The sequence below is a fragment of the Prionailurus viverrinus genome, chromosome A1 (assembly GCF_022837055.1).
Source record: "Prionailurus viverrinus isolate Anna chromosome A1, UM_Priviv_1.0, whole genome shotgun sequence".
NCBI lineage: Eukaryota > Metazoa > Chordata > Mammalia > Carnivora > Felidae > Prionailurus > Prionailurus viverrinus.
In genome coordinates, this window is record NC_062561.1 from 22,845,193 (window position 1) to 22,868,387 (window position 23,195).

Consider the following 23,195-nt stretch of genomic DNA (forward strand, 5'->3'; position numbering starts at 1 on the left):
AGTTATACCCCATTCCCACTCGTGAACAGAGAGATAAAAATCTCTTCTTAACATCACTTTATTTCTATTATAGAACTATATACTCTATTTCTTTTTTTTTTTTTTTTAAGTAACCTCTACTCCCAACATGGGGCTTGAACTCATGACCCTGAGATCAAGAGTATTTACACAAAGTGATGTGTAAACATAATTAAAAATTTTATAATGAAGTCATGAGTAACATTATTACTAATACTAATTTTTACAATGAGGACCATTTAACATTGAAGAAAAAGGTTCTAGGTGATAAGGCGTTCCTTCTATCTCACAAGATTATTTTCTACTATAATATATAATCAGAGAAGTTGCTTATTTCTTACATTTGGAACTTACTTTCTTTTATGGCCTAATATATAAATACTTTTATAAACATTCCATGGGCACTGGAAAACTACTTTCAGCCTATAGAACTTTATATATCAATTACATGTTTACTAATTATAGTATTTACATCTTCTATATATTTATCTTTTGTCCACTTGAGCTATGGTGGGTTGGGAAGCATGAGTTAAAGTCTCCTTATACTAATAATGCATTTCTTACTATTTCATGTAAGAAGTTTTTTCTCAATGAATTTGAATACTATGCTACTGAGTGTATATTCAGAACTGTCAAATCTTCACTAAAGATTGTATTCTTGAACATTACAACATGGCCTTCTGTTCCTTAATTGTAGTATGTTGAACCTATTAAACCGATGTTAAGATTGTGACTTCTTTTTCTCTTACTATTAGCCCAATATGCCTTTCTCTGTTCTTTTATTTTCAACATTGCTGAGTAACATTATTTGAATACAACATATATTTAGGTTTTGGGGTTTTTTTTAATCCAATTTGGGTGATTTTTTAAATGTTTATTCATTTTTGAGAGACAGAGAGAGATGGAGTGCAAGTGGGGGTGGGGCAGAGGGAGAAGACGACATAGAATCCAAAGCAGGCTCCAGGCTCTTAGCTGTCAGCACAGAGCCCAACGTGGGGCTCAAACTCACAAATCATGAGATCATGACCTGGGCTGAAGGTGGACGCTTAACCAAATTTCAGTGATTTTAGACATTTATAATTGCTGACAGACTTGGTTTTGTGTGGTTACTGTGTTTTATGTTAGCATTGTTTTCATCACTTTCTAAAATGTTTCACTAAATGATCTGTGATATCCAAAAAAAAAAGGACTTTGCAGGCTTAACCAAAATCCAGAAGTCAAAGAAAAAGATGAACTGATTTGACTACATAAAAACTAAAAACTTGTTTGACTAAAACCACAATAAACCAAGTTAAATTAAATCTTTAAAAAATAAATAATATTAGGGTTTTTTCCTACAGCTTCATAACATGATTTTTATTATAAATAATTCTTTTCTATTCTTTCCTTTCATTAGGGGCACTCTGAAGTGCAATCTAAGTAAAGGCTTTCATTGGAGTAAGGTAAGGCTAACAACACCAGTTAATACATGTAGTGATATTCAAAATGTTTTACATATTCTAGCCACTGACAAATTGAATATACTTATTTAACTAAAATAGTGTGGGTATAAATCCATCTATAAATCCATATATTCAGCAGGAGTGGCCTATTCCCATTTTTATTTCAATGATATTTTAAGAGACCCTAAGACTCAATAAGAAATGCAAGTAAACTTGAGCCTTCACAGGATTTAGGTATACTACAAATCAGGCATTCTACTTTCTCTTCAGATTAGCACAACAGGCTGGGCTGCAGATTAGCATAACAGTATTATACTAAAGTGAATGCCTCCTCCAAGGGCTAAGGTAGCATTTTTTAACCAATAGTCTTCATGTTTCACTCAAGTATCCCTTTTATTCCTCCATCTCCTCCCAACACAAGTGGTAACACAGATATATAGGTATGTTTATAATGAGTATGTCATGATAGTGGGAAAGAAGTACAGTGCAGTGGTCAGGCATGAGACTCTGGAGCCACACCACACAGAATCAAATCCCAGCCACTTATTGGTTGTATAACTTTGGACAAGTTGCTTAATCTCATATGATTCACTCTTCTGAACTGTTATGTGGAGATACTAATCATGATAGTAACTTATAGTATTGTGAGAATAAAGTGAATAACACATGTTAAGCATTTAGAACAAAGCCTGGCACAGAGTGCTATGTAAGCATTTGAAATTATTATGGTTCAGTTCTTATTTATACATAATAAATGCTTTTATACAAAGGATGATGTATCTGTTCAAATATATGAATGTATACCTCATACATTCCATCTGTCTATCCACCCAATATTTGTTGTTTGTCTACTTGGTAAGTGGCCCTATGCTAGGAATTAAAAATTACAAACAACCCTCCAATTGCCAGATACCAATGGACTGGAAGAATCATTTCAGAAACGTCTGTCTTCTTCCACCTTACTCAACATATTCAATTGAGGTCTATGTGCAAAATAAACTTCGATAATCCTCTACCACCAAAATACTCTTGCTCTTTTCTAGTTTTTCCCATATCATTATCACTCCTTATAACCTGTTGTCCAAAGCAAAAAAGGAGTCATCTTCAATTATTTTTTCCCTCACACTCCACTATCCCATCCAGGAAAGTCATGCTGACTCTAACTTCAAAATATATCCCAAGTCTAACTTCTCATCATCTCTAACATTACTGTAGTCTAAGTCATTATTCTCTCTTGTCTGTACTACCACAAAAGCATCCTCCAACTGTTTTTCAACACTTCCACTCTTGCTGCCTCCCAGCTCTTCTCAATAGAGTTAATAGGCTATTCCTCACACCCTCCACCCTACTCAAGGACTTCTCATCACACTAGAATAAATCCAAACTTAATGTCTGGCCCTTGTTACCTCCCAGGCCTCACTTTCTACTACTTTCCTCCTTTTACTCCTGTCATACTAGTCATCTTTATATTCCTTGAACACAGCATGATTCTGTCTCTGTTTCCATATATGCTCTTTCCTCTGTCTGCAGTGCTCTTTGCCAGAATTTTCCATGGCTCAACCCACTCTATTATTCACATTGTCTCCTCAAATAGCACCTTCTCAGCAAAGCCTTCTCTGAACATCCTGTCCAAGGCAGTCATAATTCCCACTTGTTTGCTACTCCCAACTCTGCCTTATTTTCTTCATAGTACTGATCACTATTTGAAATTATATTATGCATTCATTTGTTTACTTGTTTATTGTCTCCTCCAGTTATCTTGTTCACAACAGCATTTCCAATGTCTAAAAATGCCTGGCACACAGTAGGGACTCAACATTTATTGAATAAATGAAGTGAGTAGGTAAAAAGTGTTCAAAATTCTTTGAGGTTAATTCTGCCTTAAAGTGAGGATAAGATTAAAAATAGAAGTTTCTTAGTTATATACACCCTAGATCTTTTAAAAATAAAGTATTTACCTACTGCTTTCCCCCATCTTTTTCCCTCAAGCATTAGTCAAACATACTATGTATACCTTAGCCATAAAGAAAGCAAAAACAGGAAAATTATTTCAGAATGCCTATTCTTAGAAGGCTTTTGTTCAAAGTGAAGTACAGTAGAGTACCTTGGAGCACTTAGGCAACCTGGAGTAAAACTATTAGTTTTGTCTATGAAATAGTTCCAGGGAAAGATATTCCTCCTCCCCACATGGTGCTCAGAGTCCAGTGGGAAGAGGCAGACAATAAACAAGGAATGACACATTCGGAAAAAATCTATGAAACAATAGAGTTTCTCATGAAGAATACAAATGGAAACACTGGTAGAGGGGGTTAGTTCAAGGAAGATATATCTGAGAAGGTAACATGGATGCTGAGATGTGAAGAGAAGTTGTACTTTGAGAGAAGCAGGAGGCAGAGGTTTCCTAAGATGAAAGAAAATGTGATAAGAAACTGATGTTAGTTTAGGAACTAAAAAAGACACTACTAGTACTAAAGTAAAGTGGTGGTATAGTAGTGGAGAGATTGCTAGAGAAAAAGGTGGGTAGCTGTTTGATGATGCAAAATCCTAAAGACCATGCTACAAAGTCTGAGCATGCTAAGAGAAATGGAACATCTATTACAATAGAAACTATGTTTTAAGATACAGGTTTTTTGTGTCAAAAATCACTAATATAGAGATAGCTAGTTCAATTGTGCCTTGTTTCCTATTATATATATTTGTAGCATAGAACTGGGGTTCTAAAAATATTTGATTAATTGAATGATGTATTGTTTGCTTTCAGGAATGTACTGCAGGTGACAGAGGTCACCGTAATCCATACTGCCTTAACTCTGTTACAAATGATAGAATTTCCTATCAATTTCTTAGCTCCGTTATGAGTGAAGAATGTACCAGGCATGTTTAGTACCAAGTCTAGTGAGAGCAAACAACTTTGGAGTTGTGTGCATGTAACTCAGGAATTAATGCTACTGATCTGAAATTTATTTTTTAATTTTTTTTTTCAACGTTTATTTATTTTTGGGACAGAGAGAGACAGAGCATGAACGGGGGAGGGGCAGAGAGAGAGGGAGACACATAATCGGAAACAGGCTCCAGGCTCTGAGCCATCAGCCCAGAGCCTGACGCGGGGCTGGAACTCACAGACCGCAAGATCGTGACCTGGCCGAAGTCGGACGCTTAACCGACTGCGCCACCCAGGCGCCCCTGATCTGAAATTTAAAAAAAAAGAAAAGCCTACTATTTACTTAATTTAGTCCTCAGCTTCACTGTAAGCAGAACGGAAAATATGAAATTACCAGTATACTCTGGGTTATTTATATTTCAGCAGTAGTATGTTATCAACAAAAATGTCTTTCAGCTTTTCTTCTCTCCAAAAGAAAAATGTCTACAAGTAGTATAAAACAGGGCCAGGGCCAGGACTAGGGTAAAGCAAGAGAGGTGCCTTGGATGCAAAATTTAAGGAGGCAATAACTTATACTTGCATGACCCTAATATGAAATTTGCCCTTTGGGGCACTGAACACTAAATTGATAATGAAAGTTAATTTAAGATACATTTGGCAAAGCAGAATGATGTATTATTTTTATGGTTTCCTTAGACAGGATTAAAGCACTTTGAGTTTACAAAGTTTTTTACAAAGTTTACAAATGTATTATCTCATGTAATCCTCAAAATAAACCTGTGAATTAAGCGTTACCACTACTAATTTTACAGATTAGAAAATTTCGCTATTCTAGTAAATTCTAACAATACTGTATTATAAATTAAAATTATTTTCAGAGCACAGGATAATAACTTTTGACATTTATAAATATAAAAACCAAAACTCTTTTAAGCTATTTTTACATAATGAATACAGTAGCTTCCTAGAACTAGTATTAATTATGAATTATTAAAAATATTTTATTAATTTCACTATTATTTTTCATCTTTATCCAAAGGATTTCCTGGAAAAGAAATCCATATTAATATCTGTCATTAACAATAGTAGCATTTAGTAAATGCTTACTGCATGTATGCATTTAATTTTCACAAAACCCTACGATGTAGGTATACTATCCCCACTTGACACAGAAAATGAAGCTAACAAAGGCATTTGAACTTAGGCAGCCAGGCTGCAGAGTCTGAGCTCGTATGCACTATGACTACACTATAATATTTCATTAATTTCTTAGTACAAAAGACAGCAGCAATAAAACAAGTGCATGAATTAATTTTACCAAAGCTAATTCTGGTATTATACACTATTTAATAAAGTTAAATATTCCTGATGATCATTCTTCTCGCAAAAAACAACACAAAGTCGTATTTATTTAATCAGAGAGGACTTCTACAGTATTTGCTTAAAATAATTACATAACTTACCAAACAGTGACAGCTTATATAAAATATTATTTTTCCTTTCAAGGGTAACTATTTGGTATAGTAAATACCAGAATAATATAATGATGAACTATGAATCAAATTTTGACAATGCTCGACAATTTATATTATAACCAGTTTGAGCAATGTTTGAGTTAGAAGCATTGTTTTTGAAAAACACACTCGTTAAATATAAGAAATTATGCAAAAGAGAACCAAAATTCTAACTAGATTTTCACTGTAAGTGATCATTTGAAGCAATTTTTAAAAAGTCTCCCAAAACAGCAATCCCTTTGTTACATTACAGAGTAAAAGCAGATATTTTTAAGAACTTGAAAACTTTAATTAATTTATTTTTTTATTTTAGAGAGAGTGTGAGTGGGGGAGGGAACAGAGGGGGGAAAGAGAATCTTTATATTTTTCAATTATTTTTTTAAATTTATTTATTTTGAGAGAGAGTGAGCACACGTGGGGATGGAAAGGGATGGAGAGAGAGAGAATCCTAAGCAGGCTCCTCACTGACAGCACAAAGCCCAATGTGGGGCTTGAACCCACCAACTCTGAGATCATGATGTGAGCCAAAACCAAGAGTTGGACTCAGCTGACTGAGCCACCCAGGTACCCCGAGAAAGAGAATCTTAAGTAGGCTCCACGTTCAGCGTAGAGTCCAACAAGGGGCTCATTCCCACGACCCTGAGGTCATGACTTGAGCCAAAATCAAGAGTCAGACACTCAACCGAGCCTCCCAGGCGCCCCAGGACTTGAAAACTTCAAAGTGGTAGTAATGTTATATCAATTATATACAATTTTACACACACACGTATATATATTTTTAAATTTACACCCAAGTTAGTCAGCATATAGTGCAACGATTTCAGGAGTAGATTCCTTAATGCCCCTTACCTGTTTTAGCCCCCTCCCACAATCCCTCCTGTAACCCTCTGTTTGTTCTCCATATTTAAGAGTCTCTTAGTTTTGTCTCCTCCTTATTTTTATATTATTTTTGCTTCCCTTCCCTTGTGTTCATCTGTTCTGTGTCTTAAAGTCCTCATATGAGTGAAGTCATATGATATTTATCTTTCTCTAATTTTGCTTAGCATAATACCCTCTAGTTCCATCCAGGTAGTTGCAAATGGCAACATTTCATTCTTTTAATTACTGAGTAATACTTCATGGTATATACTTACCACATCTTCTTTATCCACTCATCTATTGATGGACATTTGGGCTCTTTCCATACTTTGGCTATTGTTGATAGTGCCGCTATAAACATTGGGGTGCATGTGCCCCTTCGAAACAACATACCTGTATCCCTTGGATAAATACCTAATAATACAATTGCTGGGTCATACGGTAGTTCTATTTTTAACTTTCTGAGGAACCTCCATACTGTTTTCCAGAGTGGCTGCTCCAGCTTGCACTCCCACCAGCAGTGGAAAAGAAATCCTCTTTGTCCGCATCCTCACCAACATCTGTTGTTGCCAGAGCTGTTAATGTTAACCATTCTGACAGGTGTAAGGTGGCATCTCATTGTGGTTTTTATTGATATTTCCCTGATGATGAGTGATGTTGAGCATTTTTTCATGTGTCAGTTGGCCATCTGGATGTCTTCTTTGGAGAGGTGTCTATTCATGTCTTTTGCCCATTTCTTCACTGGATTATTTGTTTTTTGGGTGTTGAGTTTGAGAAATTCTTCATAGATTTTGGATACTAACCCTTTATCTGATATATCATTTGAAAATATCTTCTCCCATTCTGTGGGTTGCCTTTTAGTTTTGCTGATTGTTTCCTTCACTGTGCAGAAGCTTTTTATTTTGATGAGGTCCCAATAGTTCGTTTTTGCTTTTGTTTCCATTGCCTCTGGAGACGTGTTGAGTAAGAAGTTGCTGAGGCGAAGATCAAAGAGGTTTCTGCCTGCTTTCTCGAGGATTTTGATGGCTTCCTGTCTTACATTGAGGTCTTTCATCCATTTTGAGTGTATTTTTGTATGTGGTACACACAAATATTTAAAACAACCATGTACCCCAAAATGCATTTTTTTTTAATTTTTTTTTTCAACGTTTATTTATTTTGGGGACAGAGAGAGACAGAGCATGAACGGGGGAGGGTCAGAGAGAGAGGGAGACACAGAATCGGAAACAGGCTCCAGCCTCTGAGCCATCAGCCCAGAGCCTGAAGCGGGGCTCGAACTCACGGACCGCGAGATCGTGACCTGGCTGAAGTCGGACGCTTAACCAACTGCGCCACCCAGGCGCCCCCAAAATGCATTTTTAAAAGTATTTTCAAGGGGCACCTGGGTGGGTCAGTCAGTTAAGGTCCGACTTTGGCTCAGGTCATGATCTCATGGTTCGTGGGTTCGAGTCCCAAGTTGGGCTCTATGCTGACAGCTCAGAGCCTGAAGCCTGTTCCTGATTCTGTGTCTCCCTCTCTCTGCCCCTCCCCTAATTATGCTTTCTCTCTGTCTCTCAAAAATAAATAAATGTTAAAAAAAATTTTTTTAATATTTTCTAAATTGATATCTTCATCGACTCTTTCAAAAGCAATGAGAATATATCAATTTGGGTAGATCTTTTTTTTTAAACGTTTATTTATTTTTTAGAGAGACAGCATGAGTGGGGAAGGGGCTGAGAAAAAGGGGGACAGAGGAGCTGAAGCAGGCTCTGCGCTGCCAGCAGCAAGCCCCACACAGGGCTTAACTCATGAACTGTGAGCTCATGACTTGAGCCGAAGTTGGACACTTAACTGACTAAACCACCCAGGTGCCTCAGATCTTATTTTATTTCAAATTAGGTTATTTTGTGGTATTGGGTATTATTTAAAGTCTTTTCTAAAGATGCAGCTCACACAATATGTTATATTTTGCATTTGTTGCATTAATTTTAAAATACTGTTTTAAGAAAGGAATTCCTAACTCAAAATTAGCCAAGAATTCTAAAACTAGGTCAGGGTATACTTAAAGATGTTTGACATAATTGCTCTGGGTAGGCAGCTCCAAGCACGATGACAAAATTTATCTAATTAAACTACTATAGCCATTTTTCTAAATGAAATATTACAGGAGTCAAAAGTCCACTCCTATCAGTACGATCTTCAATGGCCATGGCAAGCATATCCAATGAGAGCTTCCTCCATTCTAGCAGTCATGATAAAATCATGTTCAAGAGTCATTATTTGTAGAACTTACCCTAAATACTGTGGGAAAGTTATTGTCCTTAATCCAAAGAAAAAATCTTATTCTAACTGAAAGTATAAGAAAACCTATAGTGAATATTTGCAAAATGAATAAGAATTCACATAGTAGGAGGAATACTATAAAAGGAACTAATAGAGTGTGAGAAACAGACGTTAAAAGAGAAATAGGGTATGAAAGTTTGTGAAAAGAAACTAGCATGTCTGAATATGATGAAAATCAGTTTTTGTCAAACTGTGAAAGAAGAGAGGGTTTTGACTGAAAAGAAAAGCACAAGAAGGGTGGATAAGAGTTCAAAGGTGAGGAATAAACATGCTTGCCATGCTGAAGTGAGGAATCACCCAATTATCTATAAATAATGCTGATGACAAGGATTTGTAAAAAAGTAAAAGAACAAAAACATATATCCTATGATTAAATAATCACAATTAAAGTCATTTTTCTCAATAAGTTTTGCCTTAGCTAAGGCCTATCAGATTTATACCTTTGGGAATGTAACTAGTACCCTTTACTTATATATCTTATTCCATGACAGCAAATATTGCATCAGGTTTAACCTATTTGTAGTGCCAAAGTTTTGTGTCCAAAATTATTTAATGACTGGACAGTGAATTGTTTTCAAGAAAACAAAGCTTAGAAAGTTATTATATTGTGCCATATGTCTTTAAGGGTAACACAAGTTCAGAATCTCTAATGATTAATTTTAAGTTTAGACTATCAATGGCCTAGGTCATCCTTAGAATACCACAATTATATTTTATAAGGTAAACTCTTACTTTTTGATATAGCTTCTAACTTAGCTGGAAAGTCAGGGCCCCCAAGGAAGCTTTATTAAAAACACAGGTCAGATTTCTCCTCAACCCCTAAAATTCTGATAATGCCAGGTATAATTCTAATAACATCTACATTTTAGAAAAGTTTCTCACTAGAGTCTAATGCAATCCCACCATTCCAGCTTCTTCCCATGCCATCCCTGCCATATCTCCCTTATATTTCTCTCTCCTCTGCCACTCCCTCAAGAACTAACTTTATTTTTCTAATTCTGGTATAAACTTGTAAAAACTGACTCACTCTTTCTTAAATAGAAATACTATTGTAATAACTCCACTTACTGCCTTCTTAGGTTTCAAAGGCATCCTTTCAACCTAAACTATATGTTCTAGAATGCTAATAACCCAGGTAAATTTGAGATCAGATACAAAAATGTAGTCTCTACTGTGAAACTCAAAAATTTCCTAACTCGTAACATAGTCAATCATTGACAGAAGACTTTTGGTTCTCATTTTCCCAACATTTGGGCTAAAGTGATGATAGGGTAAGATGGCAGAATATTAGAAACATTTCACTAACTTTATGAGAACTAATTTTGAGATCCACAGCAAAAACTTGGTGTTGTCTGGTGAGGGTACCACACTGTAAGGTAGAATAACAACTGTGATCTTCCTTTCTATCATATCTAATGTTGATAACTATGATTAATGATGCAAAGTCATTACCACATACTTCATAATATTTTACTTCCTTCACTACCAAAATTCTGTCTTCTTGATTCTCTCAATTTAAGAACAGTACTAGTTAATGCTTACTGAGTATCTACTGTATGCCAACTTCTATGCTAAATATTTTAGAAACATGGTCTCATGTAATCCTCATAGTAAATCTATAAAATACATACTATTCTTATCCTCATTTTACAGACAGAGAACCTGAAGTACAGAAGAAATTCTCCCCAGGTCATATGGCCAATAAATTGTGGAGCAGGGATTTAAACCCAAGTCTATTTAGAGGTTGTGTGCTATTAGCTCCTATACAATGATGTAAACCATGTTCATTTGTTCATTTTCTCTTCATTCTTTTGCCGACTGTCATGCTTTTAGCCACATTTCCATGGCGGTGTCTCGCCCTACAATTAGCTCTACTCCCCACAATTCCATCTATCATTCATTCATTCATTCATCCATTCCACAAATACTCACATTCTGTGACAGGCACTACACCACTAGGAAGAATATAACATTAATGACAGTACCTACCACGATGGGTTATTGTGAGAATTAAATAAAGTACACAAAGGCTTTGAACAGTACATGGCACATATTAAGCATTCAATAATGTTGCCCTTGAAGAGTTTACAGACTTACTGAATACCAGGCAAAGCACCCAGCACGTTATTTATATTATTTCATCCCCACAACAAACTCTAGAGGAAGGTACTATTTTTTATGTCATTTTACAAGTGAAGAAAGGTAGGCTAAGATTAAATTGCTCAAAGGCACAGATAATAAATGGTGGATCCAGGATTTGGCCCCAAGCTTTTTGACTCCAAAGCCCTTGTTTTTTAATCCCTATGCTACAGTCTCTAGTCTAGTGAAGGAAACAGATAAATAAATTAAAAAGCAACAATACAGAGCGTTAAGTTCCATAATCAAAGGATACGCACAGGGTATATACTGGAAATCAAGAGAAGGACATCGAATCCAGATTAGGTACATTGCAGAAAACTTCCTGGAAGATTATGCCTGATTTGAGTCCCAAAGACAGAAGTCATTTCAAGTGGAAAGCAGAATAGATGGCTCTGAACAAGAGAAAATATGACCCTAGAGATGTCATGTAGCTCCCATAAGATGAGGAAGGTAATATTTCCTTATAGGGTTGGCTGTTATAAAAATCAAATGAGATGATAAGTATTAAGTATTCAAAATGGCGCCAGGGACATAAGCCCTTAAAACTCAGATGATTCATTCCATAGAGCTAAAACATAGAGTTTATTGCAAGGAAACAGCAGAGGATTAACTAATTAAAGGATTTTAAGCAGGTGACTAGCAGGGTGCAGATGAGACCTTTAGAGAGCTCTAAAATAAAATCCCAGTGCTTAGCACATAATGGATACTCAAGAAATATTTCTAGAATGTTATACAACATAGCCATATCATGGGTTAAATTAAAATACAGCAAAACACAAAGAAGAAAAGTGATGACATGATTTTCTTTCTAATTGACATTAAATATCAACTATGGCAGCCAGCCTCCACACCAATAATCCCTGACACTGGGTTATTTACACCCTTGTGAAGACCCCTTCTATACTGTACCAGGGTTAGTCTGTCTGGTCAGTGGCATATGGCAGAAGCGATGGCATGTCACTTCTGAGTTAGCTTATAAAAAATGTGCAGTTTCATCTCCGGCTCCCGGAAGTCCTGTGGAGAGAGGTCCATGTGGCAAAGAAAAGAAGCCTCTGGCTAACAGCCAGTGAAGAAGTAAGGCCTACCAACAACCATGTGAGTGAACTTGAAGGCAGATTCTCCAGCTCCAGCAAAGCCCTAACCTCACTGCAACCTCAGTTAAGAACTTGAGGGTCTCTCCTGAGAGAACAAGAGCCAAAACCACACAGCAAAGCCACTCCCATATTTCTGACCTTCTGAAACCTGTAAAATAGCACACTTTAGTTATTTTAAGTTGCTACATCTTGGGGTAATTCTTTACACAGCAAATAGATAATGCAGCAAATGGTTTTTTTCAAAGACTACAAAGAAAATATTTAGTGGAATACTTAACTTTTGAAAATTATGTATTTATATCTATATTGTATCCAGGACTCAGAAAGCAGTTTTTCTCTCAGACTCAGGCAAGCTGTCTCATTTCATTACTTAGCTACTGAACTTAACTGCCAGCATAATCACTTTCTGGACAACACTTCACTCTGTTTTGCCACTTAATTTTGTGATATAAACCAGACTTTATCAGCAAGATTAGAATAAATCCCACTGAGTAAATAATATGGATAGAAAAAGCAGAAGCTATAAGTCTACTCTACATATTTCATGATGTTAATTATGAAATTAACTATTAGAATAATTTCTAAAAGCAAGCATGAACTTTGGAATTCCAGAGAGTCAAGAACTTAAAGGCTATCAAGTTGAGGTGTTCCTAAAAGAGATTGTAATTATCCAAGTAAGCACAAGGTCTCTAGTGCTAGTAGATAAATTAATAATAGAAGTGGAAGGCAGGAATTGCTATTGTTTTCTGGATATTTTCAGGAATATTATTAGACCTGCATTACAGGAAATGTTTTTGTACTATCCTAAGCCAAATCATTAGAAGATAATTTTGCCTTGCAAAAGGAACTTGAATAGAAAATAGATAATCTATGGCTGGCCTTGACCTTTCTGACAGTTCTTTCCCATTTTACTTTACTACTTTTTTAATATTGATATTCCTCAGGATGCTCTTCCCAATATATATGCTGGCTGAGCCATTATCATGGTTTTAATTATAGCTATTCTACTCCTGAATCTGCTTTCTGACTAAAGCTTCTCATTCAAGTTCCAGATCCATTATTTCCAACTAGATACCTCAGCCCTCCAGATGGATATGTGGCAAACCCATCAAATATTCACATGTTCAAACATTAACATGAACTCATTATCCTCATCACCAATCAGCTATGACTCCTTCAATATCCTCTATAGTTAACTGTGTTATCAACCACCTAACCACTGACAGTACATACAAATCTTAGAATTATCCTTACTTCCATCCAGGCTCCTAATCTTTGGAGGTTCATACTTTTACTTTTAAGGTATTTATATCTTTATATTTAAAACCGGTATATTGTAAACAGCAGAGAGTTGGGTCTTTGTTTTTTAACCACTTTGAGAATCTTTGACTTTTAATTGGGGGTGCTGACACCATTTATATTTAATGCAATTATTGCTAATGGTTAAATACTACATCTATTTGTCCCATCATCTTCTTTTTCCCTTCTTGAAAAGGTACAAAAGCAAATCAATGGAAAAAGGATTGGCTTTATAACAAATAGTGCTGAAAAAATGAATATCCGGATATAAGCCAAAATAATAGAACCTTGACTTAAATCCTAAACCTTGTACAAAAATAAAATAAAAATGGGGCACTAGGCTGGAACATGCAACTCTTGATCTCAGGGTTGTGAGTTCCAGTGCCATGGGTATAGAGATTACTTAAAAAAATAATCTTTAAAAAAGTTTTTTAAAAGCTAAAAATGAATCATACACTTACATATAAAATGTGAAGCTATAAAACTTTTTAAAAAGGCATAGGGGAAAACCTTCGGGATCTTAGACTCGATACCACAAGCATGATCTATGAAAGAAAAATTGATAAGTAGGACTCCATCAAAATTAAAATATTTTGCTATGAGAAAGACCACAGAAGAGGATGAAAAAAGAAGCTACAGACTAGGAGAAATTATTTGTAAGCCACCTCCCTAGTAAAAGACTAGTATCTAATATATTAAGAATTTGTAAAACTCAATGATAATAAAACAATCCAACAAGAAAATGGGCAGATAATGAAGAGACCTTTTAGTAAAGAGGAAATACAGATCACAAATAATCATAGGAAAAGATATTCAATATCATTAGCCATCATCCTAATAGGAAATGTAAATTAGAACCTCAGTGAGCTCTCCCTATACTATCAGAATGACTCAAATAAAAAAAATGGTGACAATACCATATGATGGCAAGGAGGCAGAGAAACTGGAACCCTCATGTATTGCTGGTGGGGATTTAAAATGGCACAAGCACTCTGGAAAATACTTTGGCAGTCTCATTAAACAACACACACAATAACCATACAATTCTGCAATTATACTCTGGGTATTTATCCCAAAGTAATGAAAACTCAAGTTCATATAAAACCTATGCACTAATGTCCAAAGGAGCTTTTACTTGTGATAGCTAGAAACTGGAATCAGGCCAGATATTCTTCAATGTGAGTATAGTTAAAAAAAAAAAACCTGTTGTACATTCAGGGATGCCTCGGTGGCTCAGTCCATTAAATGCATGACTCCTGGTTTTGGCTCAGGTCATGATTTCACAGTTTGTGAGTTCAAGCCCCACATTGGACTCTGTGCTGACAGTGTGGAGCCTGCTTGGGGTTCTCTCTCTCCCTCTCTCTCTCTGACCCTCCACCATTTGCACTCTGTTGTCTCTCAAAATAAACTTTAAAAACAAAAGTAAAAAAAAACAAAACTGTAGTACATTTATACTATGAAATACTAGTCAGCAATTAAAAGGCATTAACTCGGGGCGCCTGGGTGGCGCAGTCGGTTGAGCGTCCGACTTCAGCCAGGTCACGATCTCGTGGTCCGTGAGTTCGAGCCCCACGTCAGGCTCTGGGCTGATGGCTCAGAGCCTGGAGCCTGTTTCCGATTCTGTGTCTCCCTCTCTCTCTGCCCCTCCCCCGTTCATGCTCTCTCTCTCTCTGTCCCAAAAATAAATAAACGTTGAAAAAAAAAATTAAAAAAAAATAAATAAAAGGCATTAATTTGATAAATGCAGTATCTTAAATGCATCTCTAGAAAATTAGGCTGAGTGGGAAAAAAAAAAACCATAATCCTAAAACGGTAATTGTATTTGATTCCATTTATATTACATTCTGAAATAAAAAAATTTTAGAAATAGAAGGCAGACTAATAGTGACCAGGGGTTAGGGACAGGCATGAGGGGCTATAGGGATGTGGGTTTAGTTCCCTGTATGATACAAGCGTTCAGTATCTTGACTGTGGTGGTAGATATATGAACCTACACACATCGTTCCCAGGTCAGGCTGCCAGATGTGTCTTAGTTGGGGGTGTGTGGTGGGGGTGGGTGGGTAAAATATTCTTTACTGGTGTTCCTCTACGGTCCTGCTGTCTCTAAGGCAAGGAAGGGAAGTCTTAGGACAGGCTGCCTGTTGTGGCTGTGTCCATTCTGCTGGTTCCATTTGCTGCACAAAGTCTCCTGATGGGGCAAGGGGATCTTAGGAGTCTTGGGCTTGTGGTAACAGTACCTGAAGCAAAATGTCTGATGCTATTTCAGGACTCTGCTAACAGAGCAACGGTATAATAATTTGTCTATTAAAAAAATCTCCTTTGTGGGTCATGTGGGTGGCTCAGTCGGTTAAGCGACTCACTTCAGCTCGGGTCATGATCTCACGGTTCCTGAGTATAAGCCCCGTGTAGGGCTCTGTACTGACAGCTCAGAGCCTGAAGCATGCTTCAGATTCAGTGTCTCCCTCTCTCTCTCGGCCCCTCCCTCACTCCCTTTCCCTCAAGAATAAACATCTAAATAAATAAATAAATAAATAAATAAATAAATAAATAAATAAATAAATAAAATCTTTTTCATTATTTATACTGAATCCCAAAACACATTCAAAGTTGAGTTCTTAACCTTTGAAGTTTCAATTTATAGTGTTATCAAATACAAAGTATTATTATTGAAAAGATTATTTCTTCTAATTATCAATATTTTAAGAACATATTTTCACATAACCTTTAAATAAATATGAAGGTAACAGATTAAAGTTTTAAGATATGCTCCTTCTCAAGAAGAAACTAGTTCAAATCTGAATAAAATAAACTATCCACATCTCTAGTTCAGCTGAAAATTTTCTCAAAGATATCAGTGTTTTATAATGGAGAGCATATCTACTGAAAGACATTTTAATTAACAGGGAAAGAGCTATATAAAATAAGAATTAAGCCTTGATAGTGTTTCTGACTAGTAATTTTAAATGGTTTATTTTAAATAAAGTCTGTCTTCTGTAGCATACTTATTAAGGCTCATTTGGTGGCAGAAATTCCCTGATCAGACTCATCTCCAGCACCTTTACTGCTTTGAGAAAGTCCCTGAAAAAGCCTTCTCTGTATTAGAAAGCAAGGCAGCAGAATCTCAACTCTCTTCTTCAGACAGTATACATCTTAGACAAGAATTTTATTGCTTCTAACTAATCATTTTTTTTAATTTATAAAATAGTGACTATAAAATGACTTTAAGTGCTTTAAATCATCAAAGTACCTTTTTCTATTTTCTAATTAATCTAGGTGTACTTTTATAAACAGAAAAACACATGAGTTTTTAAAAAAGATTAAAGTCTAAAAAGTTAATCTACTCCTAAGAGGTTATATTTTAGAGATATCAATAGTTTACATTTAAATGTATGTTCATGTCAGAAATTAGTTTATTTTTCATATTGTTTAAAATGGACAGTGACTAAAATCATTTTGAGAAATTTATGGTAAGACATAATTTAAAAGATACAGTGGAAATGTTATTATCTAATAGCACATTAAAAAAAAAGCACTGTTCCCTTCTAAACCTCAAAGGTAATTATTGTTTGATTTCAACTACGTAAGTATACTAGCAAAGACTTAAATTAAACCTAGATCTTGGGGCACCTGTCTGGCTCAGTCCATGGACTCGGGGTTGTGAGTTCAAGCACCACACTGGGTGTAGAGATCTTAAAAATAAAATCTTAAGAAACAAACAAACAAACAAACAAACAAACAAACAAACCTAGAACCTAAGTGTTCACTGATGGGTGAATGGATAAAGAAAATGTGCTATATATATAAGATTCAGCCATAAAAAAGAAGAAAATCTTGCTGTTTGTTGACAGTTCAGAGGGACCTTGAGGGCATTATGCTAAGTGAAGTCAGAGAAAAACAAATACAGTATGGTCTCACTTATATGTAGAATTTAAAAAACATCCAACACTGAGTACATAGAATAGATGTGAATGCCAGAGGGGTAGAGGGGTGGGCAAAATGGGTAAAGGGCATCAAAAGATCCAAAATTCCAGTTATGAAATAAGTAAGTTATAAGGAGGTAATGTTATTAAATACAGCATGGTAACCACAGTTAATTATACCGTACTGTATAGTTTGAAAGTTGCTAAGATAGTAAATCTTAAAAGTCCTCCTCACAAGAAAAATTTTGCCACTATGTATGGCAATAAATGTTAACTATACTTTTTGTGGTAATCATTTCACAATATACACAAATACTGAATCATTATAGTGTACACCTAAAAATATAATGTTATATGTCATTTATATCTCAATAAAAAAGCTTTCGCACAGCAAAGGAGACAATCAACAATACTAAAAGGCAACCAACAGAATGGGAGGAGATATTTGCAAATAACATATAAAGAATTAGTATCCAAAATTTATAAAAAGCTTTTCAAACTTAACACCCAAAAAATAAATAATCCAGTGAAGAAATGGGGAGAAGACATGAATAGACATTCTTCCAAGGACATCATACAGATGGCCAACAGACAGGGAAATGTAAATCAAAACTATAATGAGATATCACTTCACACCTGTCAGAATCGCTAAAATCAACAACACAAGAAACAACACGTGTTGGCAAGGAGGTGGAGAAAAGAGGACCTCTCTTGCACTGCTGATAGGAATGCAAACTGGTGCACCACTCTAGAAAACAGTATGGAGGTTCCTCAAAAAGGTAAAAGCAGAACTACCCTGTGATCCAGCAAAGGATACAAAAATACTAATTCATAGGGATATATGCACCCCAATGTTTACAGCAGCATTATCTACAATAGCCAAGATATTGAAGTAGCCCAAGTGTCCATCAACTGATGAATGGATAAAGAGGTGGCATGCACACACACACACACATACATGTGCGCGCACACACATATATAGTGGAATATTACTCAACCATCAAAAAGAACGAAATCTTGGGGTATCTGGGTGGCTCAGTTGAGCGTCTGACTTTAGCTCAGGTCATGATCTTGCAGTTTGTGAGTTCAAGCCCCACATTGGGCTCTGCACTAACAGTGTGGAGCCTGCTTGGGATTCTCTCTCTCCCTCTCTTTCTGCCTTTGTCCCACTCTTTCTCTCTCTCTCTCTCTCTCAAAATAAATAACTAAACTTTAAAAAAAAGGGGGGGGGGAGAATTAACATCTTGCTATTTGCAACAACATGGATGGAGCCAGAGAGTATAAGGCTAAATCAAGTAAGTCGGTCAGAGAAGGACAAACACTGTATGATTTTACTCATATGCAGAATTTAAGAAACAAAACAAAAGAGCAAAGGGGGAAATACAAAGAGAGAGACAAACCAACAAATAGACTCTTTTAACTACAGAGAACAAACTGATAGTTACCAGAAGGGAGGGGGATGAGGGGATGGGTTAAACAGGTGATGGGGATTAAGGAGTACACTTGCTGTGATGAGCACTGAGTAATGTATGGAAGTGCTGAATCACTATATTGTACACCTAAACTATTACTACACTGTATGTTAACTGGAATTTAAATTTAATATATATATTTTATAAAAACTAGAAAAATTACAGACAGCTGATTTATTAGAATAGTAGAGTTATGCTCCCTTTTCTCTAATTTTTTCTATTTCTCTTATTATTGATCTTTAAGAGCCTTAATAATATCTCTCCTACATTATAAATAATAAATTTATTCCTAGGAAAAATTATTGAAAAGCCAGTCTCATGGAATGATGTCATATGTGTCTAGCAAATGGAGTTGTGTCAGAGAAAAGTGAAGTCATGGTTCCATGAACGAGAGTAGGGCTTGGTAACGGTTACGTGTCAGAGCACAAGAGTAAGGAAAAGAGTTGGCTCCTTGAAGGACTGACACAATGCCAAGAATCTAAAGGTGAATCCACAATTAGGATACCATGTGATGATGAAGAAAAGACAACGGTAATGTAAGTAGATCCCAGACTGGAGCATATGTAGGACAGATAATTAACAGAGGTCAAGGAAGTCAACTGACATAGGCTGTCAGATGTTGCTGTTACCAGGGAAACTGAACCCAGGAGAAAATTCAGTCCTGAAGTAGTTAAGGTGCTAGTCAAAGCATCAAAGAGTAAAAGACAAACCTGATAACTGCAAAGAGAGGCAGAAATCAGGGTGGGGTCTGACTTGAAATTAACTATAGACCTGGAGCTCCTGTTAATTAAAGACAGGACTCTCCTAAAAGGATTTAGTTTCAAGAACCTGATGAGTAGCCAAAACCAAACTAAACCAAGCCAATCCCAGTTTATAAGGTATCACACAAAACAAAAATCAGAAGTAGGTATGTGGAATTTTATCAAATTGAAACGCTATTTAGAAATTTCCAGTTGCCATGAAAATTTTGGTTACATGAACCTGGTGAGTGAATTATTTAAGATGAGGCTGGAAATACAAACTGGGGAGGGCATTTTTAAAGACTGGTTCATTCCTTCACTTCTTTCAAGTCTTTGTTCAAATGTCCCTTTATCAACAAGCCCTTCCTAGGACTCTCTCTATAGAACACCTTGCTTTTCCTCCTAAATGTATTTTTCTTTTAGAGACCTTACCACCATTCGACCAATTATATAATTATTTGTTGATTGCCCATCTCCCCCAAATAAATATAAGGTCAGGAACTTTTTTTTCCTCTGCTGTAATCCTAGTACCTGGAAGAGTACACAACTGGCATTCCGTAAATATTTGCTATTGAATAAACAAATATCAGCAGACCCAAGATCAAACACAACATAAAAAGGAAAAATAATTTAAAATAATTTAAATGTCCCTATCCTATTTCCCTACCTATATAACCAGGACAACAATCTAGTAACTGTTTTTTGGTCTGGCTGGAGCAGTCCACTTTTAACTAAAAAACAACAACAAAAAGCTGGGCTTTGAAAGGGGCCCTATTATAGAGTCAGTCCTTCCGGTCTTTTGTTTCTAACCTTTCCTAGGCAGCACTGGTGACATCTGGGTATGGATAGGAAACTCTCAAGTTTTCCAAGAATGTGAAATCAGTTGATTAAAATAATCACACCAACAAACCAATAAAAGAAGTGACCATGGAAATTTTGTTCTGCAAAAGGATTAGTAGTGGTTTAGAATCTTATTAATTCTTCCATATACCTTGAGTATCAGTATCTGTTAAAAGAGCCAGTCTCTCTGAATTCTAGTTAAGAGTAAAACATCTGCATAAATGCTTAAATATGTTTCCACTATTAAGTGTATTTGCAATCGTGTTCACAGAGCTAGATCTTAAAAATCTGTCATTTGAAAGCAAAAAAAAAAAAAAAAAAAGGAAAAAAAATCTAAATTAGGTGCACTCATTTTTATTTTAAAGGCCAAAACTTAAAAAAAATGAAAGTATTAATTTGGGTATCAAAAACTGTGAACCAGGGGCACCTAGCTGCCTCAGCCAGTAGAGCCTATGTGACTGTTGATCTCAGGGTTGTGGGTTTAAGCCCTACAATGGATGTGGAGCCCTACTTTATTTTTTTTATTTTTTTTTATTTTTTAACGTTTATTTATTTTTGAGACAGGGAGAGACAGAGCATGAACTGGGGAGGGTCAGAGAGAAGGAGACACAGAATCTGAAACAGGCTCCTGGCTCTGAGCTGTCAGCCCAGAGCCTGACGAGGGGCTCAAACTCACGGACTGTGAGATCATGACCTGAGCCGAAGTCAACCGACTGAGCCACCCAGGTGCCCCGTGGAGCCCTACTTTAAAACAAACGAAATTGCAAACCACTTTTAAGTTAAGAGAAAAAAATGATATTCTTGTTCAGATCCTTTTCCCATTTTTCTGAATGGATTAATTTTGGTTTTTTTTTTTCTACTAAGTAAACTGTATACCCAACATGGAGTTGAACTCACAACCCAGAGATTAAGAGTAGCATGCTCCACTGACTGAACCAGCCAGGTGCCCCCATTAGTTTTAATCTTATATAAAGTGCAATATGATAAACTGACATTTTCTTCCTACCCTATGTGTTCTTGCAGCCAAACTATTTAGTCAAATGTACCTTTTCCTTTAAAACTGTAGACTTCATATAATACTTTACTACTCTTTTAAGTGCACCCAATTTTTTCCCAGAAATTTATGGAGGCTTTTATTTTTAATGGAGTCATTTTTTCATTTAAATTCTTGATCTAGTTGGAATTTGTTTTGTTTGGTATAAAGAATAAGTTAAAGTCCACCTTTTTTTTTTAAATTGCTTCCCTGATGACCCATTAAGCATTTCTAAAATATTTGTATTTTTCTTACTGATTTAAAGTACTAATATTACATTTCCCCACGTGCATGCCTATTTCTGGGCTCAAATTCACTCGTAACTAAAGAAATGCAAATTAAACAAGATACCACTTTTAACCTATTAATTTATGAAGGGTTTAAAAGTCTCATAATAATCTGGCTTAGAGGAGGATGTGGGGAAATAAAGTACTACTGATAGGAATATGAATGGGAAACAAGGACAAATTTTTTTTAGAAGTAAAACTGCTAGGTTATACTATATGTATACATAGTATATACATAATATATTATAGTACATAATATATATTTATTTAGCATGTGTATATATATTACACACATTAAATATAATCCACATACACTATACATATATATACCATTTTATTCAAGACATTCACTGAAAATCTATTGGGATTTTTAGTGGAATAACATTAAACTTTTAGATTTGTCCCAGTAAAACTGCATGTCACATATTTAGGTATTCTTTTATGGCCTTCATTACAGTTTTGGGTCCTTTGTTTTCATCTAGATCTTGTTCTTTCCCTATTACATTTATTCCTAAGGTATTTTATACTATTTACTGTTTTAACCAGAATCTTTTTTCCATTACATTTTCCAGTTGATTAGTGCTGATACAGAATTATCTTATTTAATGAGAGTGACACCAGTTAATCAAAAAAGCTAAGGAATCATTTTTAAAGGATACATATGTATTTTAAAACATTTTACTTGAATTTTCAAAAATATATAACATATATTCATTAAAAAATTCTCCTTATGGGGCGCCTGGGTGGCGCAGTCGGTTGGGCGTCCGACTTCAGCCAGGTCATGATCTTGCGGTGAGTTCGAGCCCTGCATCAGGCTCTGGGCTGATGGCTGGGAGCCTGGAGCCTGTTTCCGATTCTGTGTCTCCCTCTCTCTCTGCCCCTCCCCCGTTCATGCTCTGTCTCTCTCTATCCCAAAAATAAAAACGTTGAAAAAAAAATTAAAAAAAAATTCTCCTTATGTAGGGTCAAATTTCTTTTTTTAGGTAGAGTTTCAAGTTGTTTCTCTCCTATGAATCACATAAGCAATGCTTGTCTATGATTTTCACTATGTATAGAGTAAGGACATAAACACTCTTGCAAGGCAATCTGAGAACTACAGAATCAATCCTTCTAGTTTCTTACGGCATCCTTATGAACCTTTTACAGATGTATACATCTAACTCAACGATGTATTTTCAGCAACTTGCCTCGGAGTCACTCCAAAGCACTGACCTTGGTTTTCCTAAAACACAATTTCATTAGTGGGAACAAAAAACCTCAGGTGTATCAAAGAGCAGCTTTCTGGCCACAAGTATTTATTTAGCTTTTCAGGAGCATCCTAAAAGAGCAATCCTTC

General features: G+C 35.8%; 1 protein-coding gene across 2 annotated transcripts in view; it reads right to left on the reverse strand.

The window, feature by feature from the left end:
- RB1 (RB transcriptional corepressor 1) overlaps positions 1–23,195 on the reverse strand; it is a 200,635-nt gene that overhangs the window by 27,015 nt on the left and 150,425 nt on the right. The window lies entirely within an intron of this gene.